Below are 20,957 nucleotides of genomic sequence, written 5' to 3'. Positions count from 1 at the left end.
TGTTCCATTTGAATAATCTATATGGCTCTTTATGTGTTATCAGAAAACAGAAAAATTAATCAAGAGTGAACAGAGCCAGTGATATTTAGATTTAGACTTTCATTACCTGGACATCAATAGTGCAAAGGGGAAGAGTAAAACTTTGCATCCTTAAAATTTTGCAAAAACATAGAGTGAACATGATAGAAATAGCTTTCTTAAACTATATTCTATAACTTTATATCATTATTTTTCAATACAATATATCGATGGTATACATTAGTGTGTTCCAAAAAATGTAGTTTACATTGAAACACAGAATATTGACATATAACAAATTCTAGTTAGTAGTTGAGAAGCTACCAGGGAGAAAGCAAGGGTGGGGATATCAAATAGAGCCAGGAGTAACGTTAATGAAAATAATGTATGCCTCAGAATCCTTACAGATAACTTTGACCCTAAGCTTTCTAATCATTTTTGCATAGAAAGAAAATCTAAACTTGATCAGCTGCACCAGTGGTTCTCAACTCTGGTTGTGAATCTTAATCAATGAGGAGACCTACAATGTTGATTCCCTTGTTCAAATTAGACAGAATATATCAGGGATTGAGTCCAAGCATCAGCATTAAAAAAAAAATCTCCCCAGGTAGTTTTAATGTGTAGTCAGCCACTGAGGTACTTGGTTCACAGTGCCCCACCATCACCCACCTGCCATAAAACAAGAATAAATAAGCAACATCTAACTAATGTTCCCTGGAGAAACATCACTATTCCTGATAGTTAGACCAAGAGAAATATCTCTTTAACCTCCTCTTAAAAAGGACTCTGCGTAATTAAAAAACAAACAAAAAAACAAACAAACAATGCCTTTATAAAAAAAACCCATATAAACTTCCATACATATTTTTTTCTCCACTGAGCTTTTAATAGATGTTGGGTGGTAGCTATTCCAAGTTACCAATTAAATAGATCTTTAAATGACAATTTAGTGTTGGCATTCTGTTGTGAAATTTGGCAGCCCAAAGGACATGTGCCCAACAAGAAGGTCATCATCAGGACCAGGCCTTAATTGTTGTGTTTTTCTCCTTGGGTGGTGATGGATTTGCTCTGGGCCACCCACATTCAGATCCTGTTATGGCTAATGCTACATATTTATATGACAGCTCACCATGGACTATACTTGTAATCTGTGAATCAAAGGGAAACTAATGATACATAATAACTAAAAACATGGGATTTGAAATAAGACAGAAGGGCTCAAATCTTTACTCTTTACTTACTACCAGTTGACCTAAGGAAATTTATTTAACGTCTCTGATTCTTAGTTTCCTTATCTTTAAAATGCTGGTAATAATAGGACTACTCCGTAGGGTGTTGTAAGGATCAAATGGTATAATGCACATAATTTTCCTGTCATATAGTATGTGCTAAATTAATATCAACAACTTTAGAAAATCATTTGCTAGGTGGGAAAGGATCCAATCTGATATTAATCCCACTCTAACCAGTTGAGCTAACTGTATGGCGAGGTGAGCATTCTGGCCAAAGCCCTTCTATGATCTTAGAGTGGAAATTTCTCAGAAGGCATCTATTATCTTTTATATAGAATCTTTTATCTAGAAATCAGAAAATTTCACCAAGTACCCATCTCAGATAGGTTTGTAGGCTCCTTTTGTTTTCACAATAATGGTTAATTTTTTTTTCAATTCACTCATTATTACCTCCTACTTTGTTCTAGTCTTTTCCTGGCTGTTGATCCTTGGCATTTTATCTAGTTCTCATTCCTTTAAATTTAACAAACTTAAATGCCTCTGAATCAGTCTCAGAGCTCCTGAGCAACTCTGGTTCATATTCACCCTATGGTTTTTTCTACCCCTGGCAATCTCAAGGAAGATACCCTGATGTGACTCTAGCCTTTTGGTGCTGAAGCCCTAGTAGCATCTCCCTAAGCTGGTGCTCCAGTAGACCTGTTCTAGATGGAGAGAGAATTAAAACTGAAGCAAGGAAAGTAGATGGAATATATGAGAATATCAATATTAAACATGTTACAAGATAGAAAATAGCTCCATCTTATTGTTTCATGGGTATGTTTTCTGATAGTGTGTTATGTGGACAGTTCAGATGTTAATTCATTTGGATTAAACTTTAAATAAGGCAGTGCTGCTAAGTAATCTGTTGATCTAAAATATAGTTTATTTTACAGTCTTGTATTGGCCTAAAGAGAAAAATACATTTTTTCCTTAATTGATTACTAAAAGTGATTCCATTCTAATGTCCAGAGTTATCTCAGTAAATAATTTTAATTTGAAATCACAATAAAAATATTTAACCAAGTATAAGCAAGTAAGGCTATTTCTTCCCACTCTAGTTTCCTTCCCAAAATGTTTGCCACCCTGCTATTTCAAGAAGGTTTATGGCTGCCATTTATTGAGCTTCTGCTATGTGTTAGTTACTATTTGTGGCACCTTGCATATTTCATTTTAAATCTTCACAAGAATGTTATCAGGTACATATTATTATCACTTCCTTTCTTATACACAGAGGAAACAGTGTGGCTCATAGAGGTCATGTACATTTCCCAAGGTCATACATGTAAGAAGTGGCTCTAGTCTCCATAAGTACACAGTACTGTGCTCTTAATCACTACACTGCATTGCCTCTCAATGCTTGCAGAACCTGCACACCAAATGAAGGACATCACATTGTACAACACAGTCACAGCTTCTGTCTCAAGTGAAGGCCTATGTATTTCTGGATGCAATACGTTTTTAACAAGATCCAATTCAGAAAATGATTTTGCCTCATTTTAGAGTTGCTACTGCTATGGAAATCAAAATGGGTTTCTTGGATACAAAGGGCCTCAGACTTTCTACACTAATTTTCAAATTAGCTTTAGATAGGCCAACTTGTAATATAGCAGGCAGGAATGGGTGGCTAATTGAAACCTGTTAAGCAAATGGGGAAATGACTAGTTACTGCTTGAATGTCCTTCCATTTGTTTGCATCTGTGTTCAAATGCAGTCTGGGTTCAGGGATCACTTTAGCATGAATCAAAACAGTAACTCAGGCCATAATACCTAAGATATAGTAAATCTCAATGATTACCACATATCTGCAGTACTGCTACAGGAAAGAGGGAGCTAGGGAAGTGTTGGGCTGGTGTGTCCTGAGTATGCTAGATCTCCAGAATTCTTAGCCAGTCTTATGTACATTTTCAAAGATGCATAGTCGCTATGAGCTATAATGGCACTTCTGCTAAATCAGATTAAGAAAATAGAGAACGATTTACTATCATTGTATAATAAAACTTTATTATAGAAAATTGCTGCTAGATAGAGAAAGACATTGAAATATTGCCTAGAACAGGTTTTTTTTTTTAATCTAGGAAAACTGAAAGAAGTGCTTCCAAGAAGCTAGACATCCAAGTTCAAAATATATTAAAAAGTATTTTTTAAACACATAAAACTCAATATAAAATGTCATGAGTCTTAGGGAGGCAAATAAAATAAAAGTGCTCATCTAAAGTTCCTGGTAAAGACAGGTTTTATTACAATGTTTGACATTCAGTTTCACTAAGGATTTCAACTCTTGAAAGAAACTTGCAGGCCAAACTAAATTAGGCAGTGCCAAATACTACCTGTGATTCCAAACCAATATGTACTAAAACAGGTTTAATAAAAAGCAGAAGATAGACATGCTCAATGTCCTCTTAGTCTCTGGTGATTATCAGTCTCTAATTTTAGTATAGTCTATGTAATTTTCATCTGGCCAAACTGGTGCTGGAAACAATTGTGAGACATTGACTCCAATCACTTATTACTAAACATAGCTAAATCTCAAAGTTTGGGAATGATTTGCTTAAGAACTAATTTACAGCAGATTCAAGACTGCTCCTTTAATTCATCCCTTCCTTCACTTGTATTTCTTTCTTTTTTTGTATTTCTTTTTTATTGTGGTAAAAAAACACATAATATAAAATTTACGACCTTAAGCATTTTTTAATGTATGGTACAGTAGTGTCAGCTATACAGACATCGTTGTGCAACAGATCTCTAAAACTTTTTCAACTCACAAAACTGAAATTCTGTGGCTATTTAATAGCAGTGACCCATTTGCTTCTCCCTCCAGCCCTGGGCAAACATCATCCTACTTTCTGTTTCTAAGAAGTTGACTACTTTCCATACCTCATATATATGAAAGAATGCAGTATTTTTCTTTTTGTGACTATCTTATTTTACATAGCACAATGTCTTCAAGTGTCATCTATTAATGTGTTCTACCATATTACAGTACTTCCTATTATGGCTGAATAACATTCCATTGCATGTATATACCACAGTTTTCCTCATCCATCCATCTGTAGATGGACATTTGGGTTGTTTGTACCTCTTGGCTATTGTGGATAATGCTATAAGGAACATGGGTGTGTACATATCTCTTTGAGATCCTTTTTTCAATTCTTTTGCCTATTTACCCAGAAGTGGAAATGCTGGATCATATGGTAGGTTTTTGGTTTTTTTTTTTTCTTCTATTTTAGTTTTCTTGAAGAACCTTCATACTATCTTACATAGTCACATTGCCACCAACAGTGTAAGCATTCAAATTTTTCCACATTCTTGTCAACACTTGTTATTTTCTGGTTTTTTGATAGTAGCCATCTATGATTTGAATTTACCTGATGATTAATGATGTGGATCACTTTTCACATATTTGTTGGCCATTTCTGTATCATCTTTGGTGAAATACATATTGAAGGTCTTTGACTATTTTTAAATGGATTATTTTGCTGTTGTTGAGCTATAGGAGTTATATATATATATATATATATATTCTGGATATTAAGTCCTTATCAGATATATGGTTTGCAAATACTTTCTTCCATTCCATAGGCCATCTTTTCAGTCTGTTGATTGTTTGCTTTCCTCCCTCTCTTGTATTTTGATGTACTTTCTTGAGGAGTTGAAAAAGGGGTGGAGTTATAGTTAGGGAACCGAGTACTGCCTATGAGATACGCTGTTCATCTGTTAAGTGTGTTCTAGTACAGAGAAGAATGAGGTATGCTGATTAGACTGTTGAGACATGATAATTACCACTACAGGTCTATCCATAGACCTTCTATCCTCTATTCTGCTACTGATTATAAGAACTATTAGATAATTTCACTCTTTCCTCTTGCTCATTATAGCATTTATTTATACATCCATCCATCCATCCATATGTACATACATACATACATTCACTCAAAGGATACATATTAAGCATCTTTGATGTTCCAAGCACTGTTCAAGGTGCTTGTGGTATAATAGTGAACAAAACAGACAAAAGTCTTTGCTTTACAACAGAGTTTATATTCTATCAATTGAAGAGAGTAAGCAAATGATGATGAAGAGTTCTATGAAGAAAAACAAAGTAGGATAAGGCAATAGAGAATATTCTTTTGGAGGGTAGTTATTTTAGGTAGTTGGTTTTACAAGGCCTTTTTGATAAGGTGGCATTTCAACATAGAACAGAATAAAAGTAATTAGCCAGATGATTGTAATGGCTTATAGCATCTAACTGGAAAAGTTTACCTCCATCAGTACTGTAGGAATAGGACTGACAAGAGGACCAGGCACTTGCATAGAGACTGGTTTGGATTTTCTCTCTTTTGGACACTGCTAGATATCTGTCTTTGGCTTTTCTTTACTAGATTTCATGCACATAATCCTTCTGCAGCACATTCTTTCTTAATAAATATTAGAAACATTGCTGGAAGATGGCCATTGACTCAGTAGACAGTCTTTGAGGGAGAAAAAAGTAGTTCAATTATCTATGCCTCACAACAAACAAATATTTGAGACTTAGCCCTCCTTTCTTCTCTACACTTCTTTCAAGAGTATATTGCCAAAGGAAAGCCCATCCAAATAATGCCAGACTTCTCAACTGAAACCTTACAAGCAAGAAGAGACTGAGACCCCATTCTCACTCTTCTGAAACAGAATAATGCCCAGCCTAGAATCTTGTACCCTGGAAAACTAAGTTTTATATATGAAGGAGAAATAAAGACATTCTCAGATAAGCAAAGACTGAGGAAATTCACCAAAACAAGACCAGCCCTCCAAGAAATACTCAAAACAGAGTTACACACGGATCAGCATAGTAAACACTCATAATGTTAAACCACTCAAAAGCTAAAGATCAAAGGCCAGATACCACAATGGCTCAAGAGAGAAAACAAAGCAATGAAGTTCAACCCAATAGGGTGAACAGAAATTTGCCCCACCTATAAGTTCTCTTAATAAACGTGAATGGCTTGAATTGCCCACGAAAGAGACATAGGCTAGCCAAATGGATAAATACCCATAAGCCAAGTATCTGCTGTCTTCAGGAAACACATCTAACCTGCAAGGATGCATTCAGACTCAAGGTGAATGGGTGGAAAACAATATTTCAAGCAAATGGAAGCCAAAAGAAGGCTTGTGTGGCAGTTTTGATGTCAGATAACTTAGGCTTTAAATCATCAAAAGTAATGAAAGACAAAGAGTGTCACTACATAATGGTAAAGAGTACAGTTCAACAAGAAGACATAACAAGTCTAAATATGTGTGCACCCAACTTAGGTGCATCCAGATTCATAAAGCAAACTCTACTTGATCTAAAAAAATGATAAACAGCAATACCATAATAGCCTGAGATTTCAACACCCCTCTGACAGCACAGGACAGATTCTCCAAACAGAAAATTAACAAAGAAATAATGGACTTAAACAGAACTCTAGAACAAATGGGCCTGACTGACATTTACAGAACATTCTACCCAAAAACCACTGACTATACATTCTTCTCATCAGCTCATGGGACATTCTCTAAGATTGACCATATCCTAGGTCAAAAAGCATGTCTCAGAAAATTTTAAAAAATAGAAATTATACCATGCATCTTCTCAGATCACAGTGGAATAAAATTAGAAATCAACCCCAACAGAAACTCTCATCTCTACACAAAGTTGTGGAAACTAAACAACCTTCTGCTGAACAATTATTTCATAAATGAGGAAATCAAGAGGGAAGTCAAAGATTCCTTGAACTAAATGACAAAGGAGACACAAATTATCAATATCTGTGGGACACAGCTAAAGCAGTCCTGAGAAGAACCTTTATTTGCATACATGCCTATATCCAAAAGACAGAAAGATCACAAATAGATAACCTAATGAATCGACTCAAAGAGCTGGAAAAAGAAGAACAGACCGACACTAAGCCCAGCAGAAGAAGTGAAATTAATAAGATCAAATCACAACTAAATGAAATTGACAATAAGAAAACTATACAGAAGATTAATAAAACAAAAAGTTGGTTCTTTGAAAAAATAAACAAAATTGACATGCCTTTGGCTAGCCTAACAAAAATCAGAAAAGAAAAATCTCTAACAAGCTCCATCAGGAACAAAAAGGGAGAAATTACAACCGATGCCATGGAGATACAAGATATCATCTATGAATACTACAAAAACCTTTATTCACACAAACTGGAAAATGGAGGAAATAGACAAATTTTTAGAAACAGCCTCCCTGGGCTCAACCAGGAAGAAATAGAATTCCTGAACAGACCAATATCAAGAACTGAAATCGAAACAGCAATAAAAAACCTTCCTAAAAAGAAAAGTCCTGAACCAGATGGTTTCACATCTGAATTTTACCAGACCTACAAACAAGAACTGGTGCCTATCCTGCAGAAATTATTCCACAACATCGAGATGGATGGAATCCTCCACAACAAATTTCATGAAGCCAACATAACCCTGACACCAAAATCAGGAAAGGATGCAACAAAAAAAAAGAAAACTACAGACCAATATCCCTTATGAATATAGATACAAAAATTCTCAATAAAATCCTAGCAAACTGAATTTAGGCTCTTATAAAAAAAATATATCTGTCACGACCAAGTGGGCTTCAACCCAGAGATGCAGGGATGGTTCAACATATGCAAATCTATAAATGTAATTTACCACATAAATAGAAGCAAAAACAAAGACCATATGATCCTCTCAATAAATGCAGAAAAAGCATTTGACAAAATTCAACAACCTTTTATGATAAAAAAAAAAAAAGCTTAAGAAAATAGGTATAGATGGGGCTTACCTATAAATGGTGCAAGCCATATATGAGAAACCCACAGCCAACATCATGCTGAATGGGGAAAAATTAAAAGCATTCCCACTTAGAACTGGAACCAGACAAGATTGCCCAGTATCTCCATTTCTATTCAACATAGTGCTGGAGTCCTTGCTAGAACAATTAGACATGAGAGGGAAATTAAGTGTATGCAGAAGAGATCAAACTCTCACTCTTAGCTGATGATATGATATTATATCTAGAAAACCCCAAGGATTCAACCAAGAGGCTCCTTGAATTGATAAATGAATTCAGTAAACTCTCAGGATACAAAATCAATATACACAAATCAGAGGCATTCATATATGGCAATAAGAGTCAAACTGAGAACCAAATCAAAGAATTAATACCCTTCACAATAGCAGCAAAGAAAATAAACTACCTAGGAATATTTTTAACTAAGGAGGTAAAAGACCTCTACAGGGAGAACTGTAAAACACTTAGGAAGGAAATAGCAAAGGATGTAAACAGGTGGAAAACCATGCCATGCTCATGAGTCAGCAGAATCAACATTGTTAAAATGTCTATACTACCCAAAGTGATCTACAGATTCAATGCAATCCCTATTAAAATACCAACATCATTTTTCACAGATATAGAAAAAATAATTTTACACTTTGTATGGAACCAGAGAAGACCCCATTTAGCAAAAGCAATCCTAAGCAAAAAGAATAAAATGAGACGCATAAATTTACCAGACTTCAAAGTATACTACAAGGCTATAGTAATTAAAACAGTATGGTACTGGTGCAAGAACAGAGACATAGACCTATGGAACAGAACTGAGAACCCAGGTATAAAACCAGCCTCATATAGCCATCTAATGTTTGACAAAGCAGACAAAAACATACACTAGGGAAAAGAATCCTTATTCAATAAATGGTGCTGGGGGAACTGCATAGCCACATGTAGAAGACTGAAACAGGATCCACACCTTTCACCTCTCACAAAAATCAACTCAGGGTGGATAACAGACTTAAACCTAAGGCGGGAAACTATAAGAATTCTAGAGGAAAACATTGGAAATACTCTTCTAGACATTGGCCTAGGCAAAGAATTTATGAAGAAGACCCCAAAGGCAATCACAGCAGCAACAAAAATAAATACATGGGACCTGATTAAATGAAAAAGCTTCTGCACAGTCAAAGAAACTGTCATGAGAGCAAACAGACAACCTACAGAATGGAAGAAATTATTTGCATGCTACACATCTGATAAAGGGTTGATAACTAGAATCTATTTAGAACTCAGGAAAGTGAGCAAGAAAAATTCAAACAACCCTATCACAAAGTGGGCAAAGGACATGAACAGAAACTTTTCAAAAGAAGACAGAATAATGGCCAGCAAACATGAAGAAATGCTCAACATCTCTAATCACCAGGGAAATGCAAATCAAAACCACAATGAGATATCACTTATCTTCATTGAGAATGGCCTTTATCAAAAAGTCCCAAAACAATAAATATTGGCATGAATGTGGACAGATAGGAACACTCATACATTGCTGGTGGGACTGCAAACTAGTGCAACCTCTGTGTAAAGTAATATGGAGATACCTTAAAGAGATACAGATCTGCCATTTGATCCAGCAATCCCATTACTGGGCATCTACCCAAAGGAACAAAAGACATTCTATAAAAAAGACATCTGCACTTAAATGTTTATAGCAGCACAATTCACAATTGCAAAGATGTGGAAACAACCCAAGTGCCCATCAATACATGAGTGGATTAATAAAATGTGGTGTATGTATACCATGGAGTACTACTCAGCTATAAGAAACAATGGGGATATAGCACCTCTTATATTATCCTGGATAGAGGTTGAGCCCATTCTACTAAGTGAAGTATCCCAAGAATGGAAAAACAAGCGCCACATGTACTCATATCAAATTGATTTCAGTGATCAACCCCTAAGTGCACATATAGGAATAACATTCATCGGTTATCAGGCAGATGAGAGGGGATGGGTATATACATAATGAGTGTGATGCACACTGTCTGGGGGATGGAGATGCTTGAAGCTCTGACTCGGGGGGGAGAGGGGGCAAGGGCAATATATGTAACCTAAACCTTTGTACCCTCATTGTATGCTTAAATTTAAAAGAAAGATTATATTTCCCTTTGTGATTTATTTACATTTCCAAAAATTTTAAAATATGCCTATTCATGTTCCGGTCTAGGAAAGAGGAAAATTACAATATTATTTGTTTCAAGACTGCTACTAGGTCTAGCTCTATGAGTTGCATTCCTGAATACTTCCCACTGATTCTATTGTCATTGTTGAGACTTGCTGTATTTTAATGGGCTCCTTTGCTTTCTCTGGATTCCAGTTAGTTCTCTCTCTTCTAGTGAGATTTTAATTCTGGATGCTATCCTGTATGTGATATACAGTAACTACTCCTTGATATCTGATCCTGGTTGGCAAGAATCTTTACTCTTCATCTGCTTTCAGACCCTCTTACCCCTTGCTTATCTCAAGGTCTTCTTATAGCCCATTCTTCCAACTCTGGATCTACCTGATATTGTGATGGATTTTGAAGAAAAATAAGGTAGTTGTCTGTCTCAGAACCAGCTCTCTGTTATGGACCTATCACTCATGGGTCCCTATTTTCTTTTTCTTTGTATACCCCCTTGCAATAATAGTTTCTATATACATACTTCCTGCTATATAAATAAGTACTTCCTCTTATTTGTCATAAAACCACCTTGTTTAAGCTATAAGGAGTATTCCCTAGACCTAGTGTTGATATGTGTTTAATGACATCAAGGTCACAGTTTTTAATCCCTGTTTACTTCATACTGCTACTACTGAAATCCTATTGCATTGCCACAGATACTGTTGATGCCTTAGGTCACAAAGAATCACAAGGATAAATTCTTTTCTATGTCCCCATATTATTCTACCCAAGTTAGCTCCAAACTCTGCAGCCAGGTTTTGAAAGCTCTCCACAGTAGAATTTCCACCTATTCCCTGAAATCATTTTCTGTTATTCTTTTACATGTGTACCTTTCTTTCCAGCCAAACAGGATTATTTGCTCTTCCTCAAATAGGACATATTTGTTTTTGAACTACATGTCTTTGTCATTCCCTATTCCCATGCCCTCTACCTGGAAAAAATATCTATAACCAATTAAACTTTGATTACTAGACAACTGCTGCTTTTCAAAGTTTTGTTCAAAGATCTGGTAGGGGTATTGACCCAAATCTCTTGAGAACATTCTTCTTTATTCCTTAGAAAAAGCCTCTGCTCTAGACCAAATGATCTCTTTATCTTTCCACAACTATCCAATACATATGTCTGGTGCTGTGACTTTTCTCATGTTATTCCCTGTGCTGGAATCTTGTGGAGAAAATAAAGAGAGGCCACCAATAATTATAAATCAAAGAAAAGAGAGGTGTTTGGGGGTTCAGAAGAAACTTGTAGTTGGGAGGATTATGAAAGTGTTTCAGATAACTTCCAACTATGAATAAGATTTTAATAGGCAAATATGGGTAGGTTCCTTTGTGGGAGAGTACCACATTGAGTCTATCACAGGGCCTTGCATATAGTAACTACTTAATACACATTTGTCAAATGAATGAATACACAAAAAATGAATGGATTAGTATATCTGCCTGTATCTGTATCAGTGTGATTGAGTTGGTCATATCTTTTCTCTTTCTATTAGGACAGATTTGGAGCAACATAAGGGCATTAGGTGCCTGAAGGGAGAAGGGGCCCTGAAAATAGAGGTATAATAGTAGAAGGTAAGAGTTGCCTGCCTCACAATTTTTCTAAAGGGTGGTCCAGTTGAGATAACAACCTAAGGGTCTGTGGCAACTGCTCAAGACTGAAGACCACACTTTTATGCTTATAGGCTTTGTCACACCTTTACCTCCCAAGGTAGACCTCACTATTGGAGGATACCACCCATTGACACCTACGTCTGAAAATTTTTATCCTTGATCATTTTTGAACTACTTCATTCAGACCTCAGAAGAAAACTCTACAGTTTCATTACAATGACTGTATTCAGAGTTCTTGTAATAATTTCCTTAGCTGAAAACTTGAAGTCCCATTCTAATGATAACCTGAGCTTCTATTTGAAGTTTTCAAAGTGTGTTAGTATAAATCATATCTAATGCTGTTTAGATGCCAGCTTTATCATAGTAATAATCAGTGATTAAAAATAGGTAAGGGGGGTAAAGAGTACATGCAGGGGATGCCATGATATCACCGGAATAAACAACAAATGTGCCTGAAGAAATGCCATAAGGCATAGAAAGAGGAATGAAAAGTGGGAATGAAAAGAATGTAAAGTCTTCAGTCCTTAGGCTCTCAGTGATTAATAGTCATGAAAACACAATAGAAAATTCAACTGGCTAATAGACATGAAAATATGCTCTCCTTGGTCATACGGAATGACATAATGGGCATTGGAGAATAAGAAGGGGGAGGGTGGGAGGGAAGTACAGAATAAAAAATTAACTCTTGGGTACAATGTACACTATTCAGGTGATGGGTACAATAAAAGCCTAAACTTCTCCACTACATAATTCATCTATATAACAAAAAACCACTTGTATGCCCTCAATCTATTAAAATAAAATTTAAAATCAAACAAAATAGTAAAAACAAAGAAAATATGTTTTACCAAACACTAATCAAAGAAATGCAAATTAAAACCTTAATACAACACTATTTATAACTCATCAGAATTGCAGAAATGAAAAATTCTGATAATATCAAAGGCTGGTAAGAACGTGAGGCATAGGGAATACTGGTGGGTGTGTAAATTGGTATAGCCTCTATAGAGAATAATTAGGTAGCAGCATCTAATGAAAGTCAAATTGGATACAACCTATCCTTCTACCCTCAGCAAGTATGAATAGGTATTGTATTGTGTTGTATTGTATCTATGTATATTCCAGAGAGAAGCACTCACACATGAACACAAGAAGTCATGTACAATAATATTAGCCTGTACAATAATTGTGTCATTTATTCAATACATATTTATCAAATGCCTGCCATATACCTGGCACTGCTGGGGTTATGTCATTGAACAAAGCAGACAAAAAACCCTATTCTTGTAGAGCTTACATCCAAGTAGAGTGAAGCACTGTTTATTTTATAGAAAAAATGAAAATTGCCTAAATGGCCATCAAGTAGAAAATGAATAATGTATTTTTCCAAACAACAGAAAACCATAAAACAGTTAATACATCATAGAACCAGATATTTCTCATAACTTTTTGTGAGAAAAGCAAGTTTCAGAATGATATCTAGTATATAACATTTATGTTAATGTTTAAAACAAAAGCATGCCATATACTTTGTAGGTACATGTATATGTATATAAATGTATTATAATAGAAAAGGAATGGAAGGATGCTCACTAAACTCATGATACTGGTTGCCTTTGGAGAATATATGTCTTGTGGATAGAGGGAGTGAAATAGAATTTGGGATGCAGACAAAGAATACTTCAATTTTACCTGTAACATTTGATTTATTTTATTTAAGACAAAACAAAAATGACAAAATGTCCATTAGTCCATTTACTATTGCTATAAAGGAACACCTGAGGCTGAATAATCTATAAAGAAAAAAGGTTTGGTCGGGCGCGGTGACTCATGCCTGTAGTCCTAGCACTCTGGGAGGCTGAGGCAGGTGGATTGCTTGAGGTCAGGAGTTCGAGACCAGCCTGAGCAAGAAAAGCAAGAGCCCATCTCTACTAAAAATAGAAAGAAACTAGCTGGACAAATAAAAATATATAGAAAAAATTAGCAGGGCATGGTGGCACATGCCTGTAGTCCCAGCTACTTGGGAGGCTGAGGCAGTAGGATTGCTTGAGCCCAGGAGTTGGAGGTTGCTGTGAGCTAGGCTGATACCATGGCACTCTAGCCAGGGCAACAGAGCGAGACTCTGTCTCAAAAAAAAAAAAAATAATAATAATAAAGAAAGAAAGAGAAAGAAAGAAAGAAAGAACGAACGAACGAACAAAGGTTTCTCTGGCTTCTGATTCTGATGTCTGGAATAATTCAAGATTGGGCATCTGCATCTGATGACGGCCACAGACTGCTTCCACTCATGACAGAAGGTGAAGGGGAGCCAGTGTGTGCAGAGATCACATGGTGAGAGAGGGAGAGAGAGAAAGAGAGAGACAGGAGGTGTCAGGCTCTTTTTAACAACCAGCCCTCATAAGAGTGAAAACTCATTCCCCTCCCAAGGAGGGCATTAATTTGTTCATGAGGATTCTACCCCCATGCCCTAAATACCACCCATTAGGCCCCACCTCCCAACACTGCCATACTGGGGACTTAATTTCAACATGAGATTTGGAGGGAACAAACATCCAAACTACAGCATTTAGTCATTTCCTATTCTGGGTAGTAGGTTTCTTGTTTTTTGTTTATTTGTTTCTTCATTTGTTTAATGTTTTTCTTTGTACTTTTCTATTAAATGCGCCGCCCCCCCCCAAAAAAAGAAAAGAACAAAAGAAAAGGAAAAGAAAGGTCATTAACCAAAACAAGAACAAGTTAATGGATAATAAATACTAAATGAGTGATACGCAGTTTCCTCCCGCCCTCCCTCCCTCCCTCCCTCCTTCCCTCCCTCCCTTCCTGTCTTCTTTCCTTCTTACCTTCCTTTCTTTCTTTCAGTAATATCAGCACAGCATACTGGAACCCATTTTTTTCACGGTGGCAATGATGCCTGTCCAAATGTCAACTTAATTGTTTGAAGCAACTGCAATGTGAATGCCTGTTGTCACAAATAAAATTACCATCAGACCTACCAATTCATGGTTACGGATAAAAATTATATCATCACTTTTACCTATCTCAGCTTTTGGGCTAAATTTTCCATATTTCAGCTCCAATAATGTACATCTAATCATGATTACTTCAGAGACAATGCCCAGTTTATGGCAAGGAATCAAGTTGGGAGATTTTATATGATGAACTTACTGAAAAGATGAACTTACCTATAAAATGTGTATGTTGATATATATTATTGATAATTTAATAGTACCAAAAATATTAAAGATTTTAATTTTTTTCTTTTGTCATCCTTGTTGCAAGGATAAAAGATTTTAATTTTTATATGGATTTGTAGAGGTTACCCACTTTTATACATAAGGATGTTCACTAATTTAACACAGAGAGAAGAAAAGGATAGGTAAGGATTTTTCAATGCATCAAGCATCAACTACTTCAGTTTTTACCTAATAAGCACTAGATATGGATAATATATATGTCCACACAATAGGCTTGTGGAACTGAGTTAAGGTTTGCAGACTGTGGGATAAAGGGAGTTAGAGGGAATTTGGTTTTGTTCTTCGCCACAGCAGTGTGCAGGAATTGAGTGATGTCCTGCAGATTAACAGAGATCTCTCAATAACTACTGCTGGTGGTGACGATTGCTTGTAAATATTTTGGCTAGGAGAAAGCCTTTCAAATGATAAGAGGAAAACAAATCTTTATACTCATCTACATTACCAATGGGGGTCCATTAAATCAGCAAACAGTTGGCATTCAAGATAGATTCTAAATAAACTGCTAATTTTGGGGGAGGAGGAATGATTTTTAAAAGTCCCACATTTAATTAAAGCTATATGTCCAACCAGTAAGTCTTTTTTGGTATAAACTCAAAAGTGTATAGGAAAGAAAGGGAATGTGACAAATGGGCTACCTCTTGAAGTCAGTGCTTTTAACTATTGCTTATAATCGGATGAATTCAACTCGAAAGCGGTCACATTGGTATGCATCCACACATGTTCTTGGTCCTTTAAATGTGAAGATGTTATGCTACTGTGTGTTTGAATTACCCTGACAGGTGGTGGTTATTAAAGCAAGAACTCTATTTATGCCATGGGGTGATCTCATTTGTAGAAGGTAGTTTAGTTTGTATAGAGACCTTTGGAGTGACTGAGATCTAGTTATCTTACCTCTAAAATGTAGACCAAGAATATTAGGCATTTTCGTATCTCTTGATGTCCACAGGGGTCTCTGTGTTACAGCATGGGATAAGTTTACTTTTATTCTGACCCATGTAATTAGACAAGGCGATGAAAACATCTTAATGAACTTGGCAAACCTCATGCTGGTGGCTGGGGAATAAGAAGATCTTATCCCAAACATCCTATAAGCATGAGCAAACTACAGATATATTTTAAACTATAGCCTCTGACCCCCACCATGAGAAAGGACCAATCTTATTTATTAACAGCCATCCTAACTGCATTGGAAAGCATTGCCACTATTACTTATAGCCTGCCTGTGATCAGCTGTATAACTCAAAAGTAACGGAAAAGTCCTTGCCCTCTTAGAACTATTAATAATAAGCCAAACACAACACTGACATAAATGGATATAGTGGCCATGTACAGATAGACAAATTTTAATATTTACCCACATTCCATAAACTAGGTACATGATATAAAAAATAAAACAGTTAAAAGGTATCAAATATTGCACTTTTTCTATTACTGCAATAAAACCTCATGATAACCACAAATATAGCTCAGTTAGTGATTGGCTCAAATACTTCACCATCCTCCATTCTCAAGTAGGGGTGGGTTATCTTCCTGAGGTAGGCATAGGGGCTCTGAGGGAAGAGTAAACATATTTACATGGACGGGAAAACATCCCCTAAGAGGTGCCAAGCTGCATTTGGGAGCCAAAGGGATTTTATAGGTGCAGATGGGTACTTGAAAACAGAGGCCTGCTGGCTGTCCCAGATCACCTGGTCATTACATTTAACTTTGCAATGATGCAACTCTACATTCTACAAGACTACATTTTGGACTGTATTTGTTGGCTTATGGTAGAGGTTTTTACTGTATCACTATTACTGTCTTACTATAACTAGTACTACTGTTAATATTACTACTATTATGATAGCAAGAGCTACCTTATATTGAGTGCTTTAGTCTGTGTCACGAACTCTGCTTTACATAACGATTCAACCTAGTTCTTACATTAACCTTAAGAGATAGGTGCTATTATCCTCATCTTAAGGAAACAGAGGCTCAGAGAGGTTAGTTAACTTTCTCAGAGTCACTCAATGATATAGCTGAATTCAGGTCCAAAGTTTTTGACATCAAAGCCCCAGTGCTTAACAACTACTATACTACATTGTATGCTTCCGTTTCTTGTACTTTATTCTATAGCCCATTAGAGATTTACTAAAAACCAGAAATGTAGCCAGGGTGGACCCTGCCCACCATTCCCTATTTCTTCTCTCTCTATTCCTAACCAAAGAGAGTTCAACTGCTGGCCAATAAGACTGCATTGCTGGGAAGCTAGGAAAGGAAGAGGCCTGTCTACACTGAGGATCTGTTTACATTTTTAATTAACAAAATATAATGAGACCCTTTCTGACGTGCTTAGTTACCCAGAATGGAAATTATACCACTACATGCTTGTAATGGAAATGTGTTCTTTACTTAATAACTTCAAAATGAAACACATTATTGATGTAATATGGACCAGAAGTGTGGCCAAGTACTCCACTGGAAGAAAAAACAAAATGAAAACAATGTCCCAAATGACCAAATTAGGCTAAGATTAGTTAAAGAATAAATTGACAAATTCAAGAAAAACTTCTAACCTCCTTTTCCAATCAAATTAAATACACATATGTAGCTAGTTAAGGATTTAATACAGAGACATAGATCAATAGAACAGAACTAAGAATCCAGATATAAAACCATCCTCATATAGCCATCTCATCTTTGACAAAGCAGAAAAAAACATACACTGGGGAAATGAATCCTTATTCAATAAATGGTGCTGGGAAAACTGGATAGCCACATGTAGAAGACTGAAACAGGATCTGCACTTCTCACCTCTCACCAACATCAACTCACAGTGGATAACGGACTTAAACCTAAGGCATGAAGCTATAATAATTCTAGAAGAAAATGTTGGAAAAACTCCTACAGACATTGACATAGACAAAGAATTTATGAAGAAGACTCCAAAGGCAATCACACCAACAACAAAAATAAATAAATGGGACCTGATCAAATTAAAAAGCTTCTGCACAGCCAAGGAAACTATCATGAGAGCAGACAACCTACAGAATGGAAGAAAATATTCACATGTTACACATCCAATAAAGGCCTGATAACTACAATCTATATAGAACTCAGGAAAATCAGCAAGAAAAAATCAAACAACCGTATCAACAAGTGGGCAAAGGACATGAACAGAAACTTTTCAAAAGAAGATAGAATAATGACCAACAAACATGAAAAAATGCTCAACATCTCTAATCATCAGGGAAATGCAAATCAAAACCACAATGAGATATCACTTAACCTCATTGAGAATGGCCTTTATCAAAAAGTCCCAAAACAATGAATGTTGGCATGGTTGCAGAGAGATAGGAACACTCATACACTGCTGGTGGGACTGCAAACTAGTGCAACCTCTGTGTAAAGTAATATGGAGATACCTCAAAGAGATACAAGTAGATCTACCATTTGGTCCAGCAATCCCATTACTGGGTATCCCAAAGGAACAAAAGACATTCTATAGAAAGGACATCTGCACTGGAATGTTTATAGCAGCACAACTCACAATTGAAAAGATGTGGAAACAACCCAAGTGCCCATCAATACATGAGTGGATTAATAAAATGTGGTATATGTATACCATGGAGTACTATTCAGCTATAAGAAACAATGGTGATATAGTACCTCTTGTATCATCCTGGATAAAGCTGGAACCCATTCTACTAAGTGAAGTATCCCAAGAATGGAAAAACAAGCACCTCATGTACTCACCATCAAATAGGTTTTAACTGATCAACACTTAAGTGCACATATAGCAATAACACTCATCGGGTGTTGGGCAGATGGGAGGGGGGAGGAGGGGATGAGTATATTCACACCTAATGGGTGTGGTGCACACCATCAGGGGAATGGAGATGCTTGAAGCTCTGACTTGGGTGGGGCAAGGGCATTATATGTAACCTAAAGATTTGTATCCCCATAATATGCTCAAATAAAAAAAATTTTAAAAATAATTTAATGTCTACATTTTAACAAAAATTATATTGGTGATAGGCATCGGAGTCAAACTCAACTGGAATGTAATTTGGTCATATATAATCTAGGCAATTAATAGATCCAGAATTATATAAATGCACCTACTGAAATTCCAGTATCTAAAATCATTTCAGTTTTGTCTCCAAACTTTATGACCTAAGATTTATACAAAAGGGACAATAAAATGCACCTCACTGGATCTCTTTCCAAGAGGGAGAGTCAGAAAGATCTAGTTTTGTTTGGTTTTCATTTTTTTGTTGGACTTCAGAGGCTGAGGGTTGACTTCATCATATGCCTCAGTTATAGCACACCATTACTAGTAATCCCTGTAAGGCCTATATATCTATCTTTCATCTGTCATCATCCATCTATCCATCACCTATCATCTATTCATTTCATTTTTATCTTCATTCCCCACTTCTTTTATCTTTCCTTTAACATAGGCAGTCATTCTAATGCATTTAATATGTATTATTTTATTTATGTTTTTGTAAAATGCTTATTATTTTGTGTGTACATATTTTTAGTTTACATAATTATCAGTGTGCTATCAACCTCATTTGGCATTCAGTTTCTTATATCTCACTCAGCACGTGATACACACACACACACACACACACGTAAATATATGTATGAATATATGATGTATACATACATATTTATATCTAAAGAATAAAATCATGAAATAAGATGTGTCTTCTTCACCACTATTTTGGGAGAATGGGCACATCACCTGTGCACCGTGGCAAGTGAAGTATGGCTAGATCCAAACGCTGATTTTAGTTTAAAAATGTAGCATGACCTTTAACAGAGGTACATACATCTTCCTGTAGTAGATCTTTATTTCTTCCAAAAGAGGATCTTTGTTGACCAACTGACATTCACACTTCAGGGTCTCCCTGCTAGTTGACTAGTCTTAATAAACATTGGAGCAAAGTGTAGGTTTCTTGTATTTGTGTGTTTTCATTGTGTTGTGACATTCATGCTTGCACAGCTAATTACCCAAACCTGTCTCAACCTGTTTAACACATTAACTTCCATGTGAGTTGTATTTAACTCACACTAGTTTTGAGCCCAGAGCCTCATGAAGCATATGTAACTTACATGTCTCTTTACCTTGGGAACTATGTGAACGATTTTTCAAGTTGTATATAACTCACACACAGAGAGCAATAAAAAATAACAAATTTTTCATTAAATTAGAAAGTATCATTTTGTTTTTGAAGTTTTTATTCTATTTTCATAATAAAACACCATGGCCCCAAGGAGAATATTTTTTTCCTAGTGTGGCAGTCAATGTGTTAAATGAATAGCACTGAAACAATTAGTGAAAGGTACTAAAATGAAGTATTATATATGAGAATGAACTGGACAAAATCAATAAATAATTTTGATATGTTAAGAAACTTGAATTCTAGTCCTAGCTCAACTTCAAACTTACTATGTGACTCTGGACCAGTCCTCTCTAGGTCTCCATTTATAAAATGAGGAGAGTGGAATAGGTAAATTCTAAGGTCCCTTGCAGCACTGCTACTACACACTGATATGATCTGCAGTTGTGGCTCAATAAATACTCTATTTCTTCTCTTCCCTAACCTATCACCCAGTTATACCAGGAAAAACTGGTGAAAACAAAAGATTAGGCTACGTTTTATTTTTTCCATGCGAGTTGGAAGATGAGAGCAGGAACAGGTAGCAATAGATACCTTTGAGAAGCCATGCCAGAAAGCTAGAGGAATCCATAGACTTGCTTTATAGAAGAGCTATTGTTGATTGTTCACA

The sequence above is a fragment of the Eulemur rufifrons genome, chromosome 30 (genome assembly GCF_041146395.1).
Source record: "Eulemur rufifrons isolate Redbay chromosome 30, OSU_ERuf_1, whole genome shotgun sequence".
Classification (NCBI taxonomy): Eukaryota; Metazoa; Chordata; class Mammalia; order Primates; family Lemuridae; genus Eulemur; species Eulemur rufifrons.
The sequence above is the reverse complement of the archived record's forward strand: the minus strand, read 5'-3'. Positions refer to the sequence as shown.